The sequence below is a fragment of the Phascolarctos cinereus genome, unplaced genomic scaffold, assembly GCF_003287225.1.
Source record: "Phascolarctos cinereus isolate Bilbo 61053 unplaced genomic scaffold, phaCin_HiC Scaffold_726;HRSCAF=1367, whole genome shotgun sequence".
Taxonomy (NCBI): domain Eukaryota; kingdom Metazoa; phylum Chordata; class Mammalia; order Diprotodontia; family Phascolarctidae; genus Phascolarctos; species Phascolarctos cinereus.
The window spans coordinates 74,579,504-74,606,449 of NW_027556098.1; the positions used below are offsets into that span (position 1 = coordinate 74,579,504).

The 26,946-nt window shown below is 34.6% G+C and overlaps 2 pseudogenes; both read left to right on the forward strand.

The window, feature by feature from the left end:
* The window catches only part of LOC110210862 (protein FAM221A pseudogene), a 41,396-nt pseudogene extending 34,888 nt beyond the window's left edge, over positions 1-6,508 (forward strand).
* A 16,390-nt stretch (positions 6,509-22,898) lies between these two features.
* On the forward strand, positions 22,899-23,524 carry LOC110210889 (high mobility group protein B1 pseudogene; annotated as a pseudogene).
* Positions 23,525-26,946: the final 3,422 nt, after the last annotated feature.

Consider the following 26,946-nt stretch of genomic DNA (forward strand, 5'->3'; position numbering starts at 1 on the left):
CATTTATATATATATATATATATAAATTTACATATGTATGGGTGTGTGCACGTGTGCATGTGTATGTATGTATTAGAGAGGCAGAGAATGAAGCAGAAGAGAATAAGCATCTATTAAGCATCTATTATATGCCAGGCACAGTATTAAGCACTTCATAAATATTAGCTCATTTGATCCTAATACAACACTTTACACACATACACACACACACACACACACACACACACACAGTGAGGTTGTAAACATATATGGGTGTATAACATGTATATTTACAACTAATTCTTGATTATGATATTGCTATGAAACATGAGGTCAAGGATGTTTTATTCATGCTATCATATTTTCTTTAGAAAAATTATTCCCCCTCCAAATCAATACGATTTTTTCTCTCTTCATTCTAAGAGTAAGCACATTTATAACCTAGGGTTTTTATTAAACAAGAGATAAAATTGTTTAAATATACTTATTTTAGTTTTCAAGATAAAGCTCCCGGGGCAGCTAGGTGGTGCAGGGGATAGAGCACTGGCCCTGAAGTCAGGAGTACCTGAGTTCAAATATGGCCTCATACCAAACACTTGACACTTACTAGCTGTGTGACCCTGGGCAAGTCACTTAATCCCAATTGCCCCCCCCAAAAAAAAGATAAAGCTCCAAAAGGTAAGATGGAGAATAACAAGGGAAATAATAGAAAAAAATGCAAAGAAAGGTGGCCGAGTCACACCAGAGCTAAAACTATATTACAAAGTGGCAATCATCAAAACTATTAGGTACTGGCTAAGAAATAGAGTGATGGATCAGTGGAATAGGTTAGGCACACAAGCCATGGCAGTGAATGACTATAGTAATCTACTGTTTGATAAAATCAACGACTCCAGTTTCTGGGATAAGAACTCACTACTTGACAAAAACTGCTGGGAAAACTGGAAAATAGCATGGCAGAAACTAGACATAGACCAACATCTCACACTGTATACCAAGATGAGGTCAAAGTGGGTACATGATTTATACATAAAAATTATACTGTAATCAAATTAGTAAAGCAAGGAATAATTTACCTGTCAGATCTCTGGAGAAGGGAAAAATTTATGACCAAATAAGAGATAAAGTACACTATGAGTTTCACAATGGATAATTTTGATTATGTTAAATTAAAAAGATTTTGCACAAACAAAACCAATACAACCAAGATTAGAAAGAAATCAGAAAGCTGGGGAAAATATTTTACAGCCAGTGTTTCTCAAGTATGTAGAGAACTGAGTCAAGTTTATAAGAATACAAGTCATTCCCCAATTGATAAGCGGTCAAAGAGCATGAACAGGCAGTTTTTAGATGGAGAAATTAAAGCTATCTATAGTCATATCAAAAGTGCTCTATGTCGGGGCAGCTTGGTGGCACAGTGGATAGAGTACCGGCCCTGCATTCAGGAGGTCCTGAGTTTAAATCCACCTCAGACACATAACACTTACTAGCTGTGTGACCCTGGGAAAGTCACTTAACCCCATTGCCTAACCTAAAAAATAAAAAATACTCTAAGTCACCATTGATTAGAGAAATGCAAATTAAAGCAATACCTATCAGATTGGGTAATACGACAGAAATGGTAAAGAATAAATGTTGGAGAAGAAGTGGGAAAATTGTAACACTCATACATTATTGGTGTAGTTGTGAACTGATCCAACCATTCTGGATACTAACTTGGAAGTATGTCCAAAAAGCAATCAAACTGTGCATACCCTTTAATCCAGCAGTACTACTACTAGATCTGTATCCTAAAGAGGTTATAAAAAGGGTAAAGGATCTGCATGTACAAAAATATTTGTAGCAGCTTTTCCATGGTGGCAAAGAACTGGAAATTGAAGGGATGCCCATCAGTCAGAGAATAGCCGAACAAGTTGTGGTGTATGAATGTAATAGAATACTATTGTTCTATAAGAAATAATGAGCAGGTGGATTCTAGAAAAACCTACAAAGACTTACATAAAGTGATGCTGAGTGAAGTGAACAGAACCAGGAGAACATTGTACACAGTAACAGCAACATTGTACAATGAATAACTCTGATAGACTTAGCCCTTCTGAGCAATGCAATGATCTAATGCAATTTCAAAAAATTCATAATGGAAAATGCTACCCACATCCAGAGAAAGAACTATGGAGTCTTAATGCAGATCAAAGCATACTATTTTCTTTCGTGTGTGTGTGTGTGTGTGTGTGTGTGTGTGTGTGTGTGTGCTTGTGTGCATTTCTATCTTGTGGCTTTTCCCTTTGGTTCTGATTCTTCTTTTTGACATGACTAACATGGAAATATGTTTAATACGATTGTACATATATAGCTTATATCAGATTGTCTGCCCCCTTGGGGAGAGGAGAGTGGAGGGAGGCAGAAAAAATTTAGAACTCAAAATCTTATAAAAATGAATGTGACAGGTAACAAAGTTGCTCAGTGGGTAAAGAACTGGCCCTGGAGTCAGGAGGAACTGAGTTCAAATCTGACCTCAGACACAAGATACTCACTAGCTGTGTGACCCTGGGAAAATCACTTAACCCCAGTTGTCTCCCCAAAAAAAAAAAGAATGTAAAAACTAAAAATTAATTAATTTTTAAAAAATGATAAACAGGATGCTCTCAGAAAATCCTGGAAAACTTACGTGAACTGATGCTGGGTGAAGTGAGCAGAACCAGGAGAAAATTGTACACAGTAACAGTAGCACTGTGAAGTTATTAACTATGATAGACTTAGCTCTTCTCAGCAATCCAAATGATCTAAAACTATTCCAAAAGATTTGTGGTGGAGAATGCTGTCTACATCCAGAGAAAGAAATATGGAGTAATCCAAGTGCAGATAGAAGTATACCATTTTCACTTAATGTTTTTTTTTCTTTGTCATGGTTTTTCCCTTTTGTTCTGATTCTTTTTTCACAACATGACTTATGAGTATATGTATATATATGTAATATGATTGTACATGTATAACCTATATAAGATTGCTCTCTTGGGGAGGGAAGAAAAGCAGGGGGGGAAATTTAAAACTCAAAATCTTCCAAAAAGAATGCTAAAACCTTTCTTTACACGTAATTGGAAAAAAAGACTATGATGTAAAAAAGTTTAAATCCCAATAAACTCTTTTTTTCCCACTGTTTACTATGAAATGTTAGTCCTTATTTAAAATGGATTCACTTAGAGTGGCTGTTTTCTGTCACCATTTATCCTCTGATAATGAGGATTGATTATTGTTTCCATTTCACAGATGACGACAACATACGTATCTTATAAAAGTAGCACAGACATATGAGTTAATATTTTTTAGGCACTTACATTCTCAAATTAGAAGTTTCTATTAAAATTTGAAAATCATAACTGTGATTGTATCACATTTCACTTTGGAATGTACCGACATACATCCATTTATGGCTCTTGTCTAGAGAGTTCTACTTGGAAACTTTTTTGTGTGTGAATTGTTACTAATAAATGCAGGAACATCTTATTCTTCCCCTTTTAAGAGATAATACCTTTTCTGTGAAAGAACAAATCACATTACAAATGTTCTCATTAATCCCTATTACAAGCCTGTTCAGAGAAAAATAAAAGAATGTCCCTTGAAATAAATACAGAGCATTCCCAAATCTCTCTCTGGGTCTTAGGGTTTCTTCAAATTTTATTTCAGGATTAGTCATTATCAAAAGCTATTCTCAGGTTACACTGATTCCCAGGAAACACCAAAGAAGGCCCACAAAAAGTTTATTGTTATTTCTCTTCAGAAAAATGAACTACAACTTGTATGCCATTTTATTATTCACAAAAAGAATAATTAATAAGGACTTATTTTATATTTTTTCCTAAGACCTTTGATTTCATTGAAATGGTGAGTCCCTGGTGAGAAAATTATCTCTTTTAGTACAGATCACCAACCGTTTAGAAATTTAGAGTTTAAGCATGTTTTCTGGGGCATTGATAAGCTAAGTGACTTGCCCAGGGATACCCAGATAATGTGTCAAGACCCTTTTACATAAGTTCTCTTATGAAAAATAGTATATATACTATTGATACTCTCTTCTGCCATAAATTATTCTGTGTGTGTCTGTGTGAGAAAACACAGATTTATGAGAAATAAATTAAACTGAATATGGATCAATTTGTTTTACACATGTATGAGGGGGGAGGGAATGTCTCCCTCTCTTTGTCACTCTATTTCTCTCTATATATTATATACATATATACAAAGACTCTCTATGTTACTATTATCATTCCCTCCATATACCAATATTATTATTCTCTGCATATATTATTATTATATTTTTTTACAGATTAAGAAATTTTCCCTACAAAAAATGTCAATGGTTTAGGAAGAACAAAGAAAAGAAACAGTGTAAAGTTGGATGACTCTTAGCAAAAAATGAACACTGACAGTCCACATATGTTTTGGTGCGCATAAACTGATTTCATGTCAAAGTGGAAAGTTATATAAGACTCAAACAGTTTTCAGTTATACAGTGAACACTAAATTGAAGAAATATTCTTATTTAATACATGCACATTTAATCACCATGATTTTGCTATAAATAAATACTATCTTAATTCTGTCTTCAAACAAATATGTGACAGAACTAAGAAGCCAAAAAGCACAATGTTTTTATTCATAGCCTAAGGATATATTACTTTATTTCAAAACCTGAATTAAACCAGGATGCTTAGTGATACACATTTACTAGAGATAGAAAATTTATGTCTAATAAAAGAACAAATAAGCTAAATCCTAAACACTTATAAACCCTAATGAACCTCTGTCTGAAGCAGCTTCTGTTTTAGCTTATAGCTATTGCTTTTGCCCTGAAATTTCCTGGAAATTTTAGATTCCTGAAAGAACAGGAAATATGGAGCTGATATGGCCTCTGCACTTATATTATAAATATGGTTATCTGAGCCTATTTTTATTTTTGCTCTTAAGGGGGACACCTCAGTCAACATTCATAGTGCTTTGTGAGAAAGATCCCAGAGGACAAACAAAAGAAGCCTTGAACACATTAGCACTAACTGTATTTGACTCCAGAGGAAAAGCTATGACACCTGGTGAAGAGCCCAAAACAAAGATGCCGGTCACTTGCACTGGAGCAACTAGCTGACATATCTGATGATGGGCTCACCTAACCGTTAGATTGGACTGGTTGCTATGAAAATCAAAACCAAAAAATTTTAACCTGTTTTTTTTTTTATCTAGAAATACAAAGGTAGGGTGACAAGAGAATTTCTCCTTCTACTATAACTTTTTTTCTCTAATTTTTTTTTCAACAGCAAAAGTCTGCCTTGTCTCTCTCCCATCTCTCTCCCGACTCCCACTTAGAAAAATAGGAGAAAAAAAAATTACCCACATGTATAGTCAAGCAAAACCAATTTTTGCATTAATCATGTCTGTACAAATATGTCCAAATCTACACTCAGAGGCCATCACTCTCTATCAGAAGGTGGGTAGTATGATTCATCACAAGTCATGTGGAACCATGGCTGTTCATTGCATTGATCCAAGTTCCAATTTATTCAAAGATTTTATCTTTTTAATATTGTCCTCATGTAAATTGCTCATCTGATTCTGCTGAGTTCACTCTACATTCGTTCACAGAAGTCTTCCCAGGTTTTTCTGAAACCATTCCCTTAATCATTTCTTACAGCACATTGGTATTCCATTACTTTTATATATCACAACTTGTTTAGTCTTTCCTCAATAGATGAGCACCCCTTTAGCTTCCAATTTTTTTGCCACTGCAAAGAGATTCTATGAACATTTTTGTGCAGCCTTAGCATTTGTTTTGCTTTCTTGATCTCAATTAATCCTCCCTCTTATTTTCCCCTTCCCTTCCTGTTTCCTTGATGACTTAGTCTATTTCAGTACCCATGTCTTCGTACACATAGGTATAAACAGCATAAAACTAATGCTGAAGTTATCCCAACACAAACCCTGATTTCCCTGCCCTGCAAAGTTAACCTGTGCCCTTGCAATGTCTTTTACTATATGTCTTTAAGTGGTATAGTATAGTATATACAGTACAGATCCAGGAGAGGTTTGCAGGACATGTACCAAATGCTCAGGATTTCATAATTCTTTTGCTTGTAGTTGTGGTCACTCTACATATATACATTAGAAAGTAGTGGGAATTAAAGGAGAGGCTTGTCCAGGGAAAGCCCACAGGACATGATATTTCTTATACTGCAGTTCGAGTATTAACTGGATATAGTTCACTAGCAGAAGACTATATAAAACAAGATGACAGCAAAATAGGTGCACATCCATTTCAATTTTTAGAATCTTCAGTGACTGCTGCAAACCACCAACTTCTAACAATATTTCAAGAGCCATTTAGTTCTGTTCAAGGTACCAATAATCAAGTGTCTTCCTTAAGGAGACCTAATGAGGATTATATGGTTTACTTTGAAAGGTGTTACCAGGAAGGGCTGAAAAAGAAAAGGCTGCTAAGAAAAAAGCCACAATGGTCTTGCCATCAACAATGAAACATTAATGACTGAGGAAGGGATTGACCACACAATGAAGAAATGTAACTGAAATCCATTGGTGCGGTATGTAAATACACTCCCCACCCCCAATCCCCTCTGTGGAACACTTGTCCTACATTAAAGTATTTTTTTATCCTTTCTTTGGACTCATTTGTTAGAACTAAGGAGTAGCTAGGTGGCACAGTGGATCTTTATGAGTTCAAATGCAGTCTCAGACGCATACTAGCTGTGTGACCTTGGGGAAGTCACTTAACCCTCTTTGCTTCGGTTCCTCATCTGTGAAATGAGATGGAGAATGAAGTAGCAAACCACTCCAATATCTTTGCCAACAAACCCCAAATAGTGTCATGGAGAGTAGGATATAACTAAAATGACACAACAGTAACAACAACCCCTATTTATGTGTGTATTTTTACTTCCTTTGTCCAATTCAGATGGAAATGATGTTCAACCATTCTCCTTACCTTTCTCCAAGGTTTTTATAAACTTCTACTTATGCACTCTAATTATATGAGAGAATTTCCCCTATCCTTTCTCTCCTTTTCCCCTTCCTACTGTATTCTTCTTTCCCATTTCCATTCTACTCATCAAAACATAATAGAACCACTCTCAGTTCCTCTATCTAATTAAACTATAAGATGCCTGAGGATGATAGAATTCTGAGAGGACACATGTACAATTTCCCCATAATAAAATATACACAATTTGTCTGCTATATAACCTACGATTGTTTACTTATATTTACCTTTTTAATATTTCTTGTAACTAGTGTGTCTGTAATTCAAAGTTTCTTTGAAGGTTTTATCTTTTCATCAGGAATGCTAGGAAGCCCTTTATTTCATTAAAGATCCAAGTTTCACTCAGTAAGTTTTTCCCGATTGTAAGACTTTGTCTTCTGGAATACCATATTCAAAAATTTCTTCTCCTTTAAACTAGTGGCTGCTAAATCCTGTGTTATCCTGAAAATACTTAATACAGTTAAATACTTGAGCTCTTTCTGGCTACTTGTGGTATTTTTTTTTCTTTTATCTGAAAACTCTGGATTTTGGCTATAATGTTCTTGAGAGTTTTCATTCTGTGGTTTCTTTCAGTGGACAACTGCAAATTTCTTTTTTATTTCAACCCCCTGGTTCTAAGAGATATGTGTAGTTTTCTTTTAAGGTTTCTTAAAATATGATGTCTAAGTTCTTCTTTTTTGTCATGGCTTTTAAGTAGACCAATAATTCTTAAAGTATCTCTCCTTGATCTGTTATTCAGGTCACTTATTTTTCCAGGAAAATTTTTTTCCACTTTTTCACTTTTAATTTTGCTTTGATATATTTTGTTGTCTCATGGATTCATTATCTTCTATTTGTTTCATTCTAATAGGAGTTTATTGCTTAGGTAAGGTTTTGTAAGTTTTATAACTAAGCTGTTAAATTCCTTTGCAATTCATTCATCCATAGTTCTCATTTATTTTCCTTTATTTCTAGCATTGTCATTTGTGTTACCTATAAATATGTGTGTGTGTGTGTGTGTGTGTGTGTGTGTGTGTATAGATATATTCCAAGTTTATCTCTTCCAGGAATTCTAATTGAACTAGTGACTGTGCTGTGTTTGATTTGAGACTTTGAATATAGACATTTTGGGTTTATTCTCTTCTGTGTTTGAATCTTGAGAATCCCTTGAGAATCATTTTTTTTTAAATGCTTGGATTCCTTTTTTGGTTTGCTTGCTTGCATATTCTTAGAGCCTTCTTTCAGATTTTAGACTTTATGTTGTGACCAGGCTTTGTGTTCTTTTAAGGGGGAATGTTTGACCTGGTCCTGTTGCTTTTTTCTTGGGATATAGACTGCTGATTTAATACAAACTCTCAGTTATAGCTCAATCTGGGGACCACAAGCTTTAAATACTAACAAATTGGTCTTATCCGGAAAATGTTTGTTGATGTTCAACTGAACTTAATTCTGCAATTTTATATTTTGGGTATGGTTCAGAGCAACACTCTGTTGGACTTGCCTTCGTTGGAGTTTCAATAGACTTTGAATAGCCTCAGCCAATATTAGTCATCCCCATGGCTCTTCTGGTTCATGATCTGGTACTCCTGCACTGCTTTTTTCACTTTATTTCAGTTAAAGATGGAAACTGATACTGAAACCTTACTCAGTTCTTGGGGTCAGAACCACATTGCTGCTTGCTTCTGAATCTGCTATTTAATGGGAACTCAACCTAAGTCTTTTTACCCTAAAATCAACGTACAGGTCCTCTCTTCAATCCACCTCGGATGCCTGACACTTTAACTGGGAAATGAGCAACAGTATTGCTAATTGGCACCTATTCTGTACTTTAAAAAAAGTCAGGCCCCCTTACGTGTGTTTTGGCACTCTTCTGACCCCAGTATATAGTCACATTCTTCTTCCAATTCCTGCGATGGAATGCTTCACATTTCCTTTCCTGTCTAGATTTCTAGTAACCACTGTTTTCTCTGTCTCCCTAGGAAGATCTGTGGTGAAAAAATGAAAGATTGTGTTTTGCTTTTCTTTGATTTCTCAGCAATCATTGTAATCTAATCTAATCATTTTCAAGATCTGTTTAGAGGAGTTGAGGGGGAGAATTTGGATGATATTTTACCATCTTGGTTCTGTCGCCTCTACTATCACCAGTTACTATTGTTGGTGGAGGGTTGTGAGGAAGAAGATTATGAGAGCGCTTTTTAAAAATCAAAGAAGAATGGGACAGAGTGTTGGAAAATTTAGTCCTTTAACGTGGTCTCTGTAGCCTATAAGCCACAATGAGTTTTTAATCAATTAATCAACTTGATTAATGAATCTAATATTCATTAACTGCATTCTATGTGCTAGGAACTGTGCAGGGTGCTAGAGATAAATATAAAAATGAAATAATTTTTATCATGAAAGAGATCATATTCTATCCAGGGAAATAAATTGCACAATTATAAAGCCAAAAAAATGTTCAGAATGGGGGAGCTAGTGGCTCAGTGGATATAGTGCCAGGCCAGGAGTCAGGAAGCACTAAGTTCAAATCCAGTCTCAGACATTAACTACCTGTGCAACACTGGAAAGACCATTTACCTGTTTGCCTCTATTTCTAAACTGTATAGTGAATTGGATAAGGAAATGGCAAACTACTCCAGCATCTTTGTCCAGAAAAACTAAAATGGGGTCGCAAAGTGTCAGACACAACTGAACAACAAAAACATTTTGAAAATAAATACAAAGTAATTTTATTTATTTATTTATTTTTCTTTATCAACAATCACTTCCATACGATTTTGAGTTTGAAATTTTTCTTGCCCTTCCTCCCCACCACCCTGCCCAAGATGGCACAGAATCTGATATAGGCTATACATATACATTCCTATTAAACATATTTTCACATTAGTGATGTTGTAAGTAAGAATTAGAACCAATAAAAAACCACCAGAAAGAGGAAACAAAACACAACAGAAGGAAAAAAATTAGCAAATAATATATTTCAATCTGCATTCAAATCCCATAGTTCCTTCTTCAGATGTGGATAGCATTTTCCATCATGAGGCCTTTGGAGATGTTTTAGATCCTTGTATTTCTGGGAAGGGTTAAGTTTATCAACATTAGTCATAGCACAATGTGGCTTTTATTGTGTACAATGTTCTCTTGGTTCTGCTCACTTTCCTCAGCGTCAGATCAGACAAGTCTTTCTAGGTTTTTCTGAAGTCAGCCTATTCATCATTTCTTATAGCACAATAGTATTCCATTACATGTATATACCACAACTTGCTTAGCCGTTACCCAATTGATGGGCATTCTCTCAATTTCCAATTCTTTGCCACCACAAAAAAGAGCTGCTATGAATATTTTTGTACATGTGGGTCCTTTTCCCATTTGTATGATCTCTTTGGGATATAACCCTAGAAGTGCTATTGCTGGGTCAAAGGGTATGCACATTTTTTATAGCCTTTTGGGTATAGTTCCAAATTGCTCTCAAAATGGTTGGATCATTTCACAACTCCACCAACAATGCATTAGTGTTCCAATTTTCCCACATCTTCTCCAACATTTATCATTTTCCTGTTTTGTCATCTTGGCCAATCTGAAAGGTGTGATGTGGTACCTCAGAGTTGTTTTGATTTGCATTTCTCTAATTAATAGTGATTTAGAGCATTTTTTCATATGACTATAGATGGCTTTAATTTCTTCATCTGAGAACTGCCTGTTCATATTCTCTGACCATTTATCAATGTGGGATGATTGTATTCTTATAGATTTGACTTAATTCTCTGTATATTTTAGAAATGAGGCCCCTATTAGAGAGACTGGTTGTAAAAATTCTTTCCCAATTTTCTACCTTCCTTCTAATCTTAGTTGCATTGGCTTTGTTTGTGCAAAAACTTTTCAATTTAATGTAATCAAAATTATCCATTTTGCTTTTCATAATGTTCTCTATCTCCTGTTTGGTCATGAATTCTTCTGTTCTCCATAGATCTGATAGGCAAACTATTCCTTGTTCTAGTTTTTTATAGTATCAGCCTTTATATCTAATCATGAACCCATTTTGACTTTATTTTGGTATATGGTGTGAGATTTGTCTATGCCTAGTTTCTGCCATACTCTTTTCCAGTTTTCCCAGCAGTTTTTTCAAAGAGTGGGTTCTTATCCCAGAAGCTGGGGTCTTTGGGTTTATCAAATAATAGATTACTATAGTCATTGACTACTGTGTCTTGCATATTTAACCTATTCCACTGATCCACCACTCTATTTCTTAGCCAGTACCAAGCAGTTTTGATGATTGCTGCTTTATAATACAATTTAAGATCTGGAATGGCTAGGCTGCCTTCCCCTGCATTTCTTTTCATTAGTTCCTTTGATATTCTGGACCTTTTGTTTTCCAAATGAATCTTGTTATTTTTTTTCTAACTCTATAAAATAATTTTTGGTAGTTTGATTGGTATGGCACTGAATAAGTAAATTAGCTTAGGTAGGATTGTCATTTTTATTATATTAGCTTGGCCTACCCATGAGCAACTGATGTTTTTCCAATTATTTAGATCTGATTTTATTTGTGTGAAAAGTGTTTTGTAATTGTGTTCATAGAGTTCCTGGGTTTGTTTTGGGAGGTAGACTCCTAAATATTTTACAATGTCTACAGTTTAAATGGAATTTCTCTTTCTATCTCTTGCTGTTGGGCTTTGTTGGTATTATATAGCAACATTGATGATTTATGTGGGTTTATTTTATAGCCTGCAACTTTGCTAAAGTTGTTTATTATTTCAAGTAGTTTTTTACTTGATTCTCTAGGATTCTCTAAGTATATCATCATGTCATCTGCAAAGAGTGATAGCTTTGTTTCTTCTTTGCCTATTCTAATACCTTCAATTTCTTTTTCTTCTTATTGCTAAAGCTAACATTTCCAGTATAATATTGAACAACAGTGGTGATAATGGACATCCTTGTTTCATCCCTGATCTTATTGGAAATGCTTCTAGCTTGTCCCCATTACATATATTGCTTGCTGAAGATGCTATTTATTATTTTAAGGAAGACTCCATTTATACCTATGCTCTCTAGTGTTTTTAATAGGAATGGGTGTTATATTTTGTCAAAAGCTTTTTCTGCATCTATTGAGATGATCATGTGGTTTCTGTTAGTTTTGGTGTTGATATGATCAATTATGCTGATAGTTTGCCTAATATTTAACCAGCCCTGCATCCCTGGTATAAATCCTACCTCATCATAGTGTATTATTCTTGTGACAAGTTGCTGTAATCTATTTGCTAATTCCTTATTTTCTGGCCTTTGAGAGATTGATAGGGGAGGTTGAGAGTGACTACCTTTTTACTCCACCATCTTGGCTCCCAGAAGTGGAAGTCCAAAGGAATTTTAAAAGGCCACCTATGTAGTGGGGGTCAGTAAATATCTAAGAAGTAATTTTTAGCAAAGCTAGCTTTGACTTTATAACTTAAAAAAAATAGAATTCCTTTAGGAGTAGAGCTAAGTTATCAGATTAGAAGAAGCACCACAGCTGAGCCCTAACAATATTACTTTCCAAACAACTTCAAAATAATGTCTCACATCAAATTCTGCAGTGGCATAATCAACAAAAGGTTGGGATGAGATTTATTTCCAGCCAAAGACAATTTTGAGGCTCTAAGGTCTGTGATTCTGAAGTAGGGGCTGAGCTGGAGCCCAAATGACAACAACACTAGCTATGGGCCTTGGTGGCAGCAGCAGCAGCAGCAGTTTCAGGAACTTTCATCCCAAACAGTAAAAGGATAAGTCAAATGGTCAAAAAGAGATTACAGAGGACCTCTTTGCCATCACTATGCACTGGACCAGGTGCTGTTTGGTCTATACCTCCTTCCTAGTTGCAGTTCCAGGGCAGAAAAGAGTGCTTTTTGTATCAAAGGATAAGGGGTCCTGAGTTTAAGACCTTAAAAATATAATTGGACCAATAGTAAATGAAGTACAAAGACTTACTGAAGAAAAGACCTCCTTAAAAAACTGAATTCACCAAAACAAAAAAGAGTTTAAAAGGCTAATTGAAGAAAAGAATTCTTTAAAACTTAGAATTGAGCAAGTAGAAGCTAATGATTCTACAAGACATCAAGAAAAAATATAACAAAGTTAAAAGAATGAAATAATAAAAGAAAGTATGAAATATCTCATGAAAACAACAACAACAACAACAACAAGTTACCTGGAAAATAGATTAAGGAGAAATAATTTGTGAATTATTGTACTACCTGAAAGCCATGACCAGTAAAAGAGCCAGGACATCATATTTCAACTGCCCTGATATCCTAGAACCATGGGGCAAAACAGAAATTGAAAGAATCTGCCGATTACCTCCTGAAAGAGATCCCAAAATGCAAAGTCTCAGGAATATTATAGACAAATTCTAGAAGTGACAAATTAAAGAGAAAATACTGAAAATGGCTAGAAAGAAACCACTGAAATATTGTGGAGCCACATGATCATACAAGATTTAGCAGCTACCATGAAAAAGGACAGAAGGGCTTGGAATATGATATTCAGGAATGCACAAGATCTAAGATTACAACCAAGAATAACCTACCCAGTAAAACTAAGCATAATACTTCAGAGGAAAAAAAATGGAGGGATGAGAAAGAGGGGTGCATTAGGAGAAGGGTAAAGGGAGAAGAATAATAAGGAAAGCTATCTCAGTTTTATAAAAGAGCCAAGCAAGAAACAGCTTTTGCAATTCTAGGGGAAATGTAGGCTAGTAGGGAGTGGGCAATTTTTGAACCTCATACTCATTTGAACTGGTTTAAAGAAGGAAGAATATATATATATATATATATATATATATATATATATATATATATATATATATATGTGTGTGTGTGTGTGTGTGTGTGTGTGTGTGTGTGCGTGTGTGTGTGTACACCCACATATACATTTAGTTGTGTATAGAAACCTATCTTATCCAAAAGGGAAGCAGGAGGGAAAGGTAATAAGAGAAAGTAAGAGTGGTATAAAAGAGAGGGCAGGTTAAGAAAGGCAGAGGTCAGAAAAAATTGAGGCGACAGTGAAAATAAAGAGAAAGAGAAACAAAAGGAAAAGATCGAGGGAAACACAATTGACAATCATAACTATGAATGTAAATGGGATGAACCTCCCATAAAATGGAAATGGATAACAGAATTCAACAACATTTTGTTGACAAAAAACCCACTTGAAATAGAAAGACAAGCACAGAATTAAAATAAGTGGCAGTAGTAGAATTTTTATGCTTTAGATAAAGCAAAAGCAAAAATAGATCTAATTTAAAAAGATAATCAAATAAATTATATTTTGATTAAAGGCATCAGACAATGAAGTAATCTCAATAATGTATATATGTGTTTTGTATGTGTATATATGTGTGTGTATATATACTTATACATATATACATTATGTATGTGTGTGTGCATGTGTGTGTGTATATATATATATACACATATTATATATATTTAATGTATACATATATTTATATATAAGATGTCTGAAACCAGCTTTGAACTCAGGAAGATGAGTTTTCTTGACTCTAGGCTCAGTACTCTATCCATTGTACTCCCTAGGTCCCCTACCAAATATTTAAAGAATAATTAATTCCATCTGCCATCAAGGAGATTACACCTTAAATCAGAGAGAAGGAAGGAAGAAAGGAAGGAAGGAAGGAAGGAAGGAAGGAAGGAAGGAAGGAAGGGGAAAAAAGGAAGGAAGGGGGAAAAAAGGAAGGAAGGAAAGAAGGAATGGAAAGAGGGAGGAAGGAATTACAAATAAGAAACAAGGCAGAATTTATTAAGTACCTACTATGTGCCAAGCACTATATTAAGTTTTACAAATATCTCATTTGATCTTCCAAACAACATTATGAGTTGTTTCTCTACTATTCTCTACTATTTCTCTATTATTCTCTATTTCTGTACTATTCTTTTGTAATTGAGAAAACTGAAGCAGACAGAGGTTAAGTAAATTTCCCTGTGTTGCACAGCTATTAAGGATCTGAGTCTGAACTTAGGTCATACTGACTTCAGTCCCAGAGCTCTCCACATTGAACCACCTAGCTGCCTCAAAACACAATGCATTTAAATAATTACTCAAAAATGTGTATTTTTATACGATTGGGATTTGGGATTATATGAATATCACTGGAGTCTGTGAAGTTTGACAAAGACTTCATATAAGCTTATGACATGTCAGAAAAAGTACAGACAAGGTCAAAAGACCTACTTTTGAGCCCGGTTTCTATCTTTTACAGGCCAGGTGATAATAGGCAAGCCAAATCTTTCCTTTTTATAGTTCATTTTATTCATTTTTTTTTCATTTGGAAAAACAATGGCAATATCATTAGTTTATTATAGTAGCCACTTAAACATCCAAGATGGAAGATTACCCTGGTGAACCTTGCTCCTGACAAGTTGTGGGTGACTATGGTAGGACTTTTACTATAAATACCATATAATGGGGCATCTTCCAAGAAATTAAAGGTTTTTTGCAATTATCCACTTGAGGTAAACCCACAGACTGTGAAGCAACTTGACAGCCCTTAGCACCAGAGCACCACACTTGGGAATTCGCTTTGCTGTTTAAATCTCTTTTTGAAGACTGATTCCAGAATGGAGAAAGTAGTGAGGGAAAGAAATTCCATGGCCCTCCATTTTAAATGGTGCTTTAACAGGGAACTATATTGGCAAGAAAATTGCATAGTGTAGGTACAGTTGATTCAGCTTCATTGGATGCCACTCTACTAACTTTAATGAAAGGAGCTAGTATCATGTTTTGATAGGTTCACTATCTACCAGGTTTCTTCTCATCAGAGGAGTTAGGCTAGTTTTAGGTGACAAAGCTTTAGTCAGGAATTTATTGGCATCATTATTGTTCAGTTGTTTCACTCAAGTCCAACTCTTCTTGACCCCATTTTTGGTTTTCTTGACAAAGATACTGGAGTGGTTTCCCATTTCATTCTCCTGCTCATTTTACAAGTGAGGAAACTGAGACATATAGGTTTAAGTTACTTGTCCAAGATCATGCAGCTGGAGGGAAAGCCAAATGCATCTACCTGAATTAAGTGCTACATTATCTTTGTGGAATATCTTTTTATTTTATGTTGTGGCTATGTAAACCTGTTTTTATTAACTTTTGAATGATTTAAAAGTGTTGTATTTCGTTCCATCATAGAATTTAAAGTAGCAAAGGACTAGCCTGAGTCAGAACTATTTATTTTAGCTGTCTGCATCTGCCACATTTCCAAAGGGACCTGTTCATAAAGTTGATTTTTTTTTCAGTTTTCTCCAGCCCAATTACCATTTGGATCCTATTGGCAGGATCAATAACAGGATTTTTTCCCCTGATTTTTCTCATTACAAAATGAGCCATAGTTCTAGAAAGATAAGAATAAGCAACAGTTCTTTGCACAAGAATTGCTGATATCTTACAGAGAAAAACTTAGCACTTTTTCTATGTATAAGAACCTGGGGACAGAAAAGATGAAAAGATCTTAAATTTTATTTTTCATACTTGTATTTCATTTGTAATAAAATTAAATGTCTAGCATCATAAAAAGGAAATATGTTAAGTAGTTTAGAGTTGGAAGACAAAAAGATGAATCTTGAAATTGATTATGAACTTCTCTGATTTTGTATTCTATTGTTTCAGTGACACTGTCTCTTCCCCCCCCCAACTTGGAACTTGTTCTTTCTTTCAAAAAAAAAAACAGAAAGGAAAGGAAAAAGACAAAAAAGGGCAAACTGCACTAAATAAAGCACAAAGTTACATGCAGCTCTAAAAGACTATGAGGAAATGGTAGAACCTGGGACCAAAAGTGATGTTTCAAGACTCTCATATGCAATATATGTCATCCTGTTGGGTGGGAGTGGAAGGCAGTTATTGATAACTAGTTGGCACCCTCCATTTTTCTTTGTCTTCCCTTTCTCCTTCTCCCATTCCCCCAAATACTTTTTCAATCTTCTCTCTGACTTTCTCCCCATCCCTATTTCATTCCTATTGTTCCTTCTTTCCTTTCTCTTCTAACTGCAATTTGAGGCAATAGAAGTGAACCCAGGTAGAACACAGATTCTGAAGCTTCCTGCTTACTGGCAAATTAGCTTTGTCAACCATAGCTGTTTCTTGCTGCTCTGCTACTGTATTCCCTCTCTCTACACTGAGAATGTAGCTCTGAGTTTCACCATGCATGCATTTTAATTGTACGATTGTGTCTATAATGAAACATCATAAGCACTGCACTTACAGGGCTCAGCTCAGTAGCTTAAAAGGTGACAAAAAAATAACACAAGAAGAAAGAAAGAAATTTCATTTTGTAGCACATCAGTATCTAGTGGGACTTGCTAAATTTAAAACCAAACCATTAGATGTGCTGAGGGAATATAACAACTTTAAATGGCCATAAAGATCATTGACCATTTAATGGCTTAAAAATGCCTTTTTTAATAGAAAATACAATGAAATTTTAGATTCAAGAACACAATAGGAAAAATTAAGGTGATAGTAACACTAGTTTTTAGTTTTACTGTATCAGTCATCCTTAAATGCTTTTGTCAACCTCTGAAATTGAAACAAAAAACATGAACTTGTCGCGATTTTTGCGTGTGCCTTTCGCTCACTGATCCCATACATTCATAGTAACTTAGGATGAGTGAATTCAGAACACCTATTCTGCCTAATATGTGATAGGACTGTGACAACTTTTTATAAGAGGTATTTAGATAGAATGTTACAGATAGAAGAGAGTATACTACAAAGGCATTGCTACATGGAGATATCAGAAATTTGAAAGAAAAGTTAGCAATGTATCCATCCATGTGATGGATTTCCCACCTTAATCTAGACTTACCACCCTGAAATAATAACAGCAATAATGATAATAACAATGATAAAAATTAATGCTTTATACAACACATACATAGCTTATATCATCAAAATAGGCATTTATAAGGAAGAAGGAAGGAGTAAAGAAAATAAGTATTTATTAAGTGCCTATGTGTGCCAGAAATTTACTAATATTATCTTTGTGAGTGTGTGTATGTGTGTGTATGTATGACATACATCCATTATGTGCTTACTACACTACGTGCTTCACAAATATTATCTCATTTTATCACAATGTATTGTCTTAGAACCAAAAAGGATGTGTCAAAAATAAAAAAGCATAAAGAATAATGTATTAAACATTTAACCAACATATTAAAAATTCAGTAATTATTGAAGAAGATGCCTGAGAACTCCATGACAATTAAATTGTCTTTGTTGATTTTTGCAGTCTGACTCAGGTCCATATCCATGAACTCTTCATGTGCTTTAAATATATATATACACATATATATGTGTGTGTGTGTGTGTGTGTGTGTGTGTGTGTATGTATAAAAATTAAGTATAGTGAGAATCCTAGGTATTTGATATCTATATGGAAAATGCTTCTTTAAAATATTTCATCAATACCATAAATCTAAGAAAAACTGATATTAAACATGACACTGTTAGGGACATGTTTTAAGCCCACTATTGTTCTGCTAAACCTTAAATCTATTACTCTGGGTTAACTGGCAACAGAAATAGTGTTCTGCAAATATATACATTTTTATATAAATATATATATATATATAAAACTTTCTTGGAAATAGGATAGTAGGCAAACTCCCCTCTCTGACCTGGCTTGGCAGAAGAAATAGGCTTTGAAGGACACTCTGTAGAGCTGAGACAAGATGTAATAATGTCTATTTTAGCAGTCCCACGAATTGTTTTACATTTTGATGGTTTTAAGTCTAAATCTCCTGGAAAAGTGTGACAGTAGTCAGTAGTTTTAATTTATTATGTCTTCTTTTGAAATTTTGTGTTTAGTATTTTATTTGTGAGGAAGAAGTATGTAGCTGATTTATATTGTACACTTAATATATGCATTTTTTTCCCTTTCTCCTTTGAGGAAACTCTGAGTAGGAATATAAAGAACATGAGACAGAGCTTGACATTTTTAGACAGCAGGAACCCCTAAGATTCAAACCACTCTGCCCATACAAATGGGTCTAGAGCTAAGAGCAACAGCTTAGAAGAGAGAGAATGAGTACCCCAATGTCTGGCCCCCAGCCTTATGGGAGCAATTAGTATTATTGCTACAGTAGAAAACAGTAAAAATTGTAAACTACATAATTTAAGACTGAAAAATTTTAACAACTATCAAATACTTAACAAAACATTATTTCATGTCTAGAATGATACATGTGAATATTGCTATCTTTCTTGGACTAACCAATAACAAATTCCCATAATACAAACAAAGAGCTCAAAATATTCTGGAAAATTCAAGCTAGAAACTATACTTGATCTGTGACCACCACAGATAAAGTTATTGCCCCATTAATTATTTAGAGATTCATTGATTTATGAAAAAAATTTATAAACAAAATTTAGATATTGCTATGGCATCATAATCTCCAACATGAACCCAAAAATTTTCCAAATAGAGAAACTCGATCAAACAGATCACTCTCATGTGGGAAAAGGATGCCTGTTGTCCTTTATGCTATCAGAATTTTACCAAGGATGACTTTAATGAGCCTCTGGAGGATAAGCTTACATCTAATATTTTTATTCAACTAAAAACCTTTATTTTATCTATCTGTACAAGACCCCATAGAACATTAATTATAAAAAATAACTACATAGCAAGTATTCTGTGAAAGGATTTGTTATCCCAAAGTCCTGTATATATCCCAAAGAGATCAAAGAAAAGGGAAAAGGACCTATTTATTCAAAAATATTTATAGCAGTTTTTTGGGGGTGGCAAAGAATTGGAAATTGAAGGGATTACCATCACTTGAGGAATGGCTGAACAAGTTGCAGCATATGATTGTGGAAGAATACTATTGTGCTGTAAGAAATGGCAAGCAGTATGGTTGCAGAAAAACCTGGAGAGTCTTATAAAGCCAATGCAAACTGAAGTGAGAAGAATCAGGAGAACACTACATAGCAACAGCAAGTAGTATGATGACGTGTGTGTTTTCTTTTTCATCATGGCTAATATGGAAACATGTTTTGTATGATGTCACATGTTAATTGATAAATTAATTGACTTTTCTATGGATGGGGAAGGGGTAGAAGGGAGAGAGAATTTGGAATTCTAAAAAAATTAATGAAGGTTGAAATTTTTAGAAATGTAACTGGGAAATAGTTAATGAAACATATATATGTGTGTGTGCATCTATCTATCTACATCTACATCTATATACATACATATACATACATTCATAAACACCCACAAACATCTCAACCTTAAAATTGCCTTTGTGGAACAATGATTAAATGTCTTATCTTAATAATTAATTATTACCCACTGGCAATCAATAGAATACTGGACTTGCTTGCTACTTATATGTGCAGACACACAGAAATTTTAAAACTTACACTGCCATGTCCTAACTAGTTTATTATTTCCGCTGGGAAATTTTATTTCCTATGTCAGAACAATCACATTAAAAGAAGTATTATACTCAATTTTATTTTGTGGAGCTAATGTAATTTCCCTTAATAAATTATCACTCGTGTGTATTTGTACTGGTTTCATCCATCCTGAAATGTCATTTTCTGCTATTAAGGAGATGTCAGGTAAAGGTGACCACAAGTTTACATATATATACACACACATATATATATTGCATATATACACACATATATATACATATATACATACATATGTATGTGTATCGGTGTCAATGTTTGTGTGTATATGTAAGCTTTAAATGTCCCCTTCTCTTTGGAATGGCCAAAAAGAAGCATTAATATTGTATGAATAGTAAGGGAAGAATGATAGCTATATATGTTCAGGAATAATTATGTGTTTGGGAAATATGCAAAGTATAAGAGGTAAAATTGAATAGTAATGAATTTGTATCCTCTAAAATTGGGTCATTTGATTTTGAGTATATCCTATATAAGAGGACAGCCCACTTTGCAAAAAATAATATTTAAATGTTAAGTAAAATTTATTTCTTGTGTACCCATCCCTGCAAAGTGTCAACTGCATCATATTTCTAAGATGAAGTCCTGCCTACTTTCATTCCTACTAGTAGCAGAGGTCATTGAATTACTCAGGCATAATGCCAGTATAATTGACTCAATTGTAGGTTAACTGAATGACTGCTAACAGGCTCATCTGATAATATTACCTACCATTATTTGATTAAGAAATACACTAAAGTAACACAGATAACAAAAAAAAAATGCATCCTGGTACACATAATTTTTTTTTAAATAAGTGGCAATAATTGAAATTTCTTCTACTGTCTAAATTCTTGTCCTAACCACCCTTCTCTTTTGACCTTCTTATCCAATCATACATTTATATGCCAGTTAATTAAGCTTTTTATCAGAAATCTAATTTTTCATAAGTACTAGTTAATATATGTGACTAATGCATTTGTAATAAGATTCTTGGGGGAAATATTTTACATCACCTTACCGTTATTTATTTTGTTTCACTTCCTTTTGCAGGATTTCAAAAATTATTTCTGCAATAGCATATGAACTTTGAGTAATTGGTAATTCTTCTCTTAAAAAAAAGGGCTAGAAAATGGTCAGCAGAGCTTCTTTGCTTTCCCTTTCTCTCATACACTGCTGGTCACTGTCATGCAATCTTGGCTCAAGAGAAGAAAAAAAAAAGGAAAAAAAGCATACTGAGAACACGTTTAATCTAGATTTAAACAACACAGTGCCCTTTATTACTCTTATGTTATGGTGCTCTGAAATGAGAGACTTTAATTGAATGAATGGTATTGTATATAGTTGATGTCAATCTGTCATAAAAATGCAAGCATGTTTAGATTTAATAGGTACGACTATTAATTTGCTACATTAAGAGGTCATTTGTCTATAGTTTCACACTCATAAATTGTTACTTGGCTCAAATCATTCTGGGAAAAGTAAAATCAATGATAGTATAATTTTCAGACCATTAATTCAATGAAAATATTTGGGTCTCTCAGGATAGAGCACACAGTGGATTGAAATCAAGAAGCATGTACCAAATAAAAGGAAATTTCTGCACTGAGTTAGAGAGGACCGTGCCCCAGGTTTCTATCATGTGATGGAGTACCTCCCTAACTCCTGCTGTTGGTCCATTAAGGTTATGGCTAGAAGAAAGAGAAAAGCAATGACTGTGGCACATTCTGGTTCTGTGCTACTTCAAATATAAAAACAGACAGTGAGTTTGTGTTCAGGAAACAGACAATCAGAGGATGGGGGGGAAAGCCTAAAAGCAGATCTTTTTTGTACCTATGGCCTATTTAAATCTGTAATGAAGTCTGCCATCTTAGTCATTGAAAGTACTTAAGTAGTCAAGTTGATATCAACTCTTGTTGACAGATGTAAAAATAAAATAGACAAACAGCGCTTGCTCATTTCTTGAACCCCTGATAGAAGCACCTCTAAGAACCCCCCCAGTCAGCAAAATTTCAAGCTACTTTACCAACAAGTAAATCTCCAGAGCTAAACAGATTTCTAAGGTGAGGAAAGGAAAGACTAATTAGTTGCTTGAGATCCCACAGTGAGTTAGAGCAATTCAAGGCAGAACTTTGGCTCCCTGACTCAATATCTTGCTTTCTTCTGAAGAATTATTTTCTCACAAATCAAACAACTAGTATACAGATATTTCCTAACAGTGGGGACTGGGAGCATGGAGGAAGGAAAACAAGTCAGGAAGGTAGGGGCCTCTTGAAAATCAGTATCAGGTTAGAAAATATAAAAGCACTTCGGTTTATTGAAGTTACAAAATATATTTTCTTTTAAAATAGTGTTCTGGACAGTCATTGTAGTACCTTGAGCTCCATAGAGAGAGTGCTGGGGAAAGTAAGAGCCCGACAGGCACTGGGTTACTCTGTGAGGTGCTAAGGGAAAGTAATCAAAAATGGGCAAAGGTGATCCTAAGAAGGCGAGATGGAAAGTACCTTCATATACCTTCTTTGCACAAACCTGCAGAGAAAAACACAAGGAGAAGCACCCAGGTGCTTCTATGAACTTCTCAGAATTTTCTAAAAAATGCTCAGAAAGGTGGAAGACCATGTTAACTGAAGAGAAAATAAAATTTGGGGACATGGAAAAAGCTGATAAGATTCGTTATGAAAGAGAAATGAAAAGCCACATACTACCTAAAGGAGAAACAAACAAACAAGAAAAAAGTTTAAAGATCCCAATGCACCAAAGAGGCCTTCTTTGGCATTTTTCTTATTCTGTTCTGAGTATTGTCCAAAAATCAAAGGGGAGCATCCAAGTCTTTCTGTTGGAGGTGTGACAAATAATTGGGAGAAATGTGGAATAATACTACTGCAGATGACAAGCAACCTTATGAAAAAAAGGCAGCTGAACTGAAGGAAAAATATAAAAAGGATATTACTGTACACCAGACTAAAGGAAAGGCTAATAGTAAAAAGGGAGGAGTTGTCAAGACCGAGAAAAGAAAGAAAAAGAGGAGGAAGATGAAGAAATAAGGAAGATGAAGATGATGATGAGGATGAAGATGATGATGATGAATAAGTTGGTGCTACAGAAGTTTTTTTTTCTTGTCTATAAAGCATTTAACCCCCCTGCATACAACTCACTTTTTAAAGAAAAAAAATGAGATGTAAGGCTGTGTAAAATTTGTTTTTAAACTGTACAGTGTCTTTATTTGTATATACACTACTGAATGTGTTTTTAGATAGTCCTATACTTTAGTGCTATTTTCAATAGCCACTAACCTTGCCTCATACAGTATGAGGGTTGTGAATTGGCATGGAAATTTAAAGCAGGTTCTTGTTGGAGCACAGCACAAATTAGTTATATATGGGGATGTAGTTCATTTTCATCTTCAGTTGTCTTTGATGCAGCACATGGAATAATTGTTCTGTTAACTGACTTGCAACTGAGTTGCAATTGTTAACTGTAATTGCAAAAGCAACAAAAAAAGCTGCAGCTGTTTTGTTGACTTTCTAAATGCTATTAATACAATTTTTTAATGGAAAAAAATAAAATAATATCCTGGGCACATGGAGAATTTCAAACAGACTTTGCTGTAGAACTGATTATTGTATTTTTTCTAAGTCTCTTCAGGACAGAAAGAATTAGGTAAATTATAATTTTTTCAAATGAGTTGATTTTTTAAAAAGTTTTTTGTTTGATATTTTCGGACTAGTATATCTTACTGTAACTATCAGGATTGACGACTTCAAGCACTTCATTATCCTTATATGTAAGGCCTTTAATATTCAGTTGATTTTGTATACATACACCTAACATACACACACAACACACACACACACACACATAATTCTTTGGTAGGTAAGGTGACTGTGTTTTTTGAATACCTTACAATCATCTTAGCATGGCACTAATAATTGCTTAACAAGCCACACATTTGCTTTCAGTTTCCAGTTGCATTGCCAAGTGAGAAAAATTGTATGTTTACTCTATAGACGCTTGGATTGCAAAATAATAGTAATAATAATAATAATCATTCTTCTTTCAAAAATCTACATGTGGGGATTATGAGAAAACATGCAAGAAGAGGAAAGCATTTCAATGTCAGGTTTATATTGCAAACTAAATGAAATATTAAAGAATTTTACTATGTTCCTAATTGAATCTCTGGAGGATATGTGCTGGTAGCTATAGCTTTTTTAATGGAAAAGCTTCCAAAAAATTTTAAAACAAACAAAAAAATCATACCTGTCTTCACTGAGTGAAACCAAAATCACCTTAAAGCCAAGTTGAAAATGTCAGCCAAAAAAAAAAGTCTAAAATACAATAAAATATAACTTAGTGAATAGTCCCATTTTTCAGGCTCTTCTGTTGAGATGCCAAAATACTATTCAAATGGTGAATTCAGTAATGTAAGTTGAGCAATTATAATGCACATGGATTGTGATAATATTGGAGAATTGTAGAAGCTGTACTATGGAGTATAATCATGTCTTATATTTACAGAGTAATTTATAATTTACTTGTTTGTATGTATTTTTTTTTTAGGCAATTGGGGTTAAGTGACTTGCCTAGGGTCACACAGCTAGTAAGTATCAAGTGTTTGGTCTGAGGCTGGATTTGAACTCAGGTCCTCCTAACTTCAGGGTCAGTGCTCTATCCACTGCACCACCTAGCTGTCCCCAGTAATTTACAATTTACAAAATGCTTTCCTCACAACACTCTTGTAAGATAGGTAGGATAAGTTTTATAAATTCCATTTTACAGATGAAAAAACTGAGGGATAAACAAGTTAATTGCCTAGCAGCTGAGAAAGAGGTATAAAAATTGTGTTGAGAGCTAAAGAGAAGAATGCTAAGGACCATAAGATTATTTTATTTTTATTATTGTTGTTTAACTATGGTGGAAGAAAAAGGAGTATCAAAGAAAAGTCTGGGTTTCTACTTCAGCTGAATGTGATGAAAATAGGAGATGAAACAAAGAAGGAAGAGACCAAGTCAGTTTTCATTTTACTTCTCTTTTCTCTAGAATGGAGACAGACCGTTGGACTGGGTTGGATAGAACCAAAATCACTGATAAGATGTTGAACCCACAAATAAATAAAGGAAGAAACTATTTATTTGACCTTGATGAATTCAAGTCAGGAGATAATCAAAGACTTTAAAGCTGTGATAGCCAAGCCACTGTCAATGATCTTTGAAAGCTTATGTGGGAGGTAGAAGGATTAGTTGGAGGGAATTGTGCGTAAGTAGGAAGCAGAGTAAGGCATCTAGGTGGTACAGTGTATAGAGTGCAGAACCTGAGTCAGGAAGACTCACCTTCCTGAGGTCAAATCTGTCCTCTGACACTTACTAGCTAGCTGTGCAACCCTGGGCAAGTCACTTAACCTTGTTTGCCTCAATTTCTTCATCTACAAAAATGAGCTGGAGAAGGAAATGACAAACCACTCCAGTATTTTCAACAAGAAAACTTCAAATGGGTCACAAAGAGTCAGACACAACTGAACAACAAAACGAAGCACAATAGTGAGCTAGGCAGAGAGAAGTCTGAATAAGACTGGGAGACCAGTGAATGGTATGGGTATAGGGGAGTTATGCCAGCCACACATGTTCATTCCTAGCCAAAGGTGGCTACCACAAGACTAATGGATAGTGTGAGGAGGGGATATTGGGGATGGAGGTATATTAACATACTACTGCAGTAATCTAGGCCAATGGTAATGAGAGACTGCAGCAGCATAATAGTGATGTAAATAGAGAGGAAGGGACAGGTGTGGGAAATACCATTGGGTACAATTCACATAATTTGAAGATTTCTAGACTTTGAGAAGTGAGATAGCAATAAAATTTGACCAAGGTTTACAACATAAGAGATTTAATGAATATTGGTGTCAGAGATACAGGTCAATGACCACCAGAGAAAGTCAAAAGAGATAAGAGACTTTTGGGGAAAGTTGCCAAGCTTGGTTTACCATATGTTTTATGTGGGGTGTTGATGTAGTGTCTAGGAGACGATAACACAATAAGGTCATAGATCTGGATGTAGAAAGGCCCATAGACATTATCATGTCTAACTCCTACATTTTACAGATGTGGAAAAAAGGCTCAGAGAAGCTAACTTGCCAAAGGTAACACAGGTTGTGTCAAATATGGGATTTGAATGTTAAGTCTTCTGAATACAGAATTACTGCTTTTGGGTTTTTTGTTTCCTTATTTTATTACAAACTATTCAGTTTTTTTTTAAGTCATGTCTGACTTTACTTGACCCCATGCGGTGTTTTCTTGGTAAAGAAATCAGAGTGGTTTGCCGTTTTCTTCTCCAGCTCATTTTACAGATAAGGAAACTGAGCCAAACAGGATTAAGTGACTTGCCTAGGTTTACACTGCTAGTAAGTGTCTGAATAAATATTTGAACTCAGGAAGATGAGTCTTCTGGACACCAGGCCTATACTCTATCCACTAACACCTAACTTTCCTTATTATAAACTTAAAAATCATTAA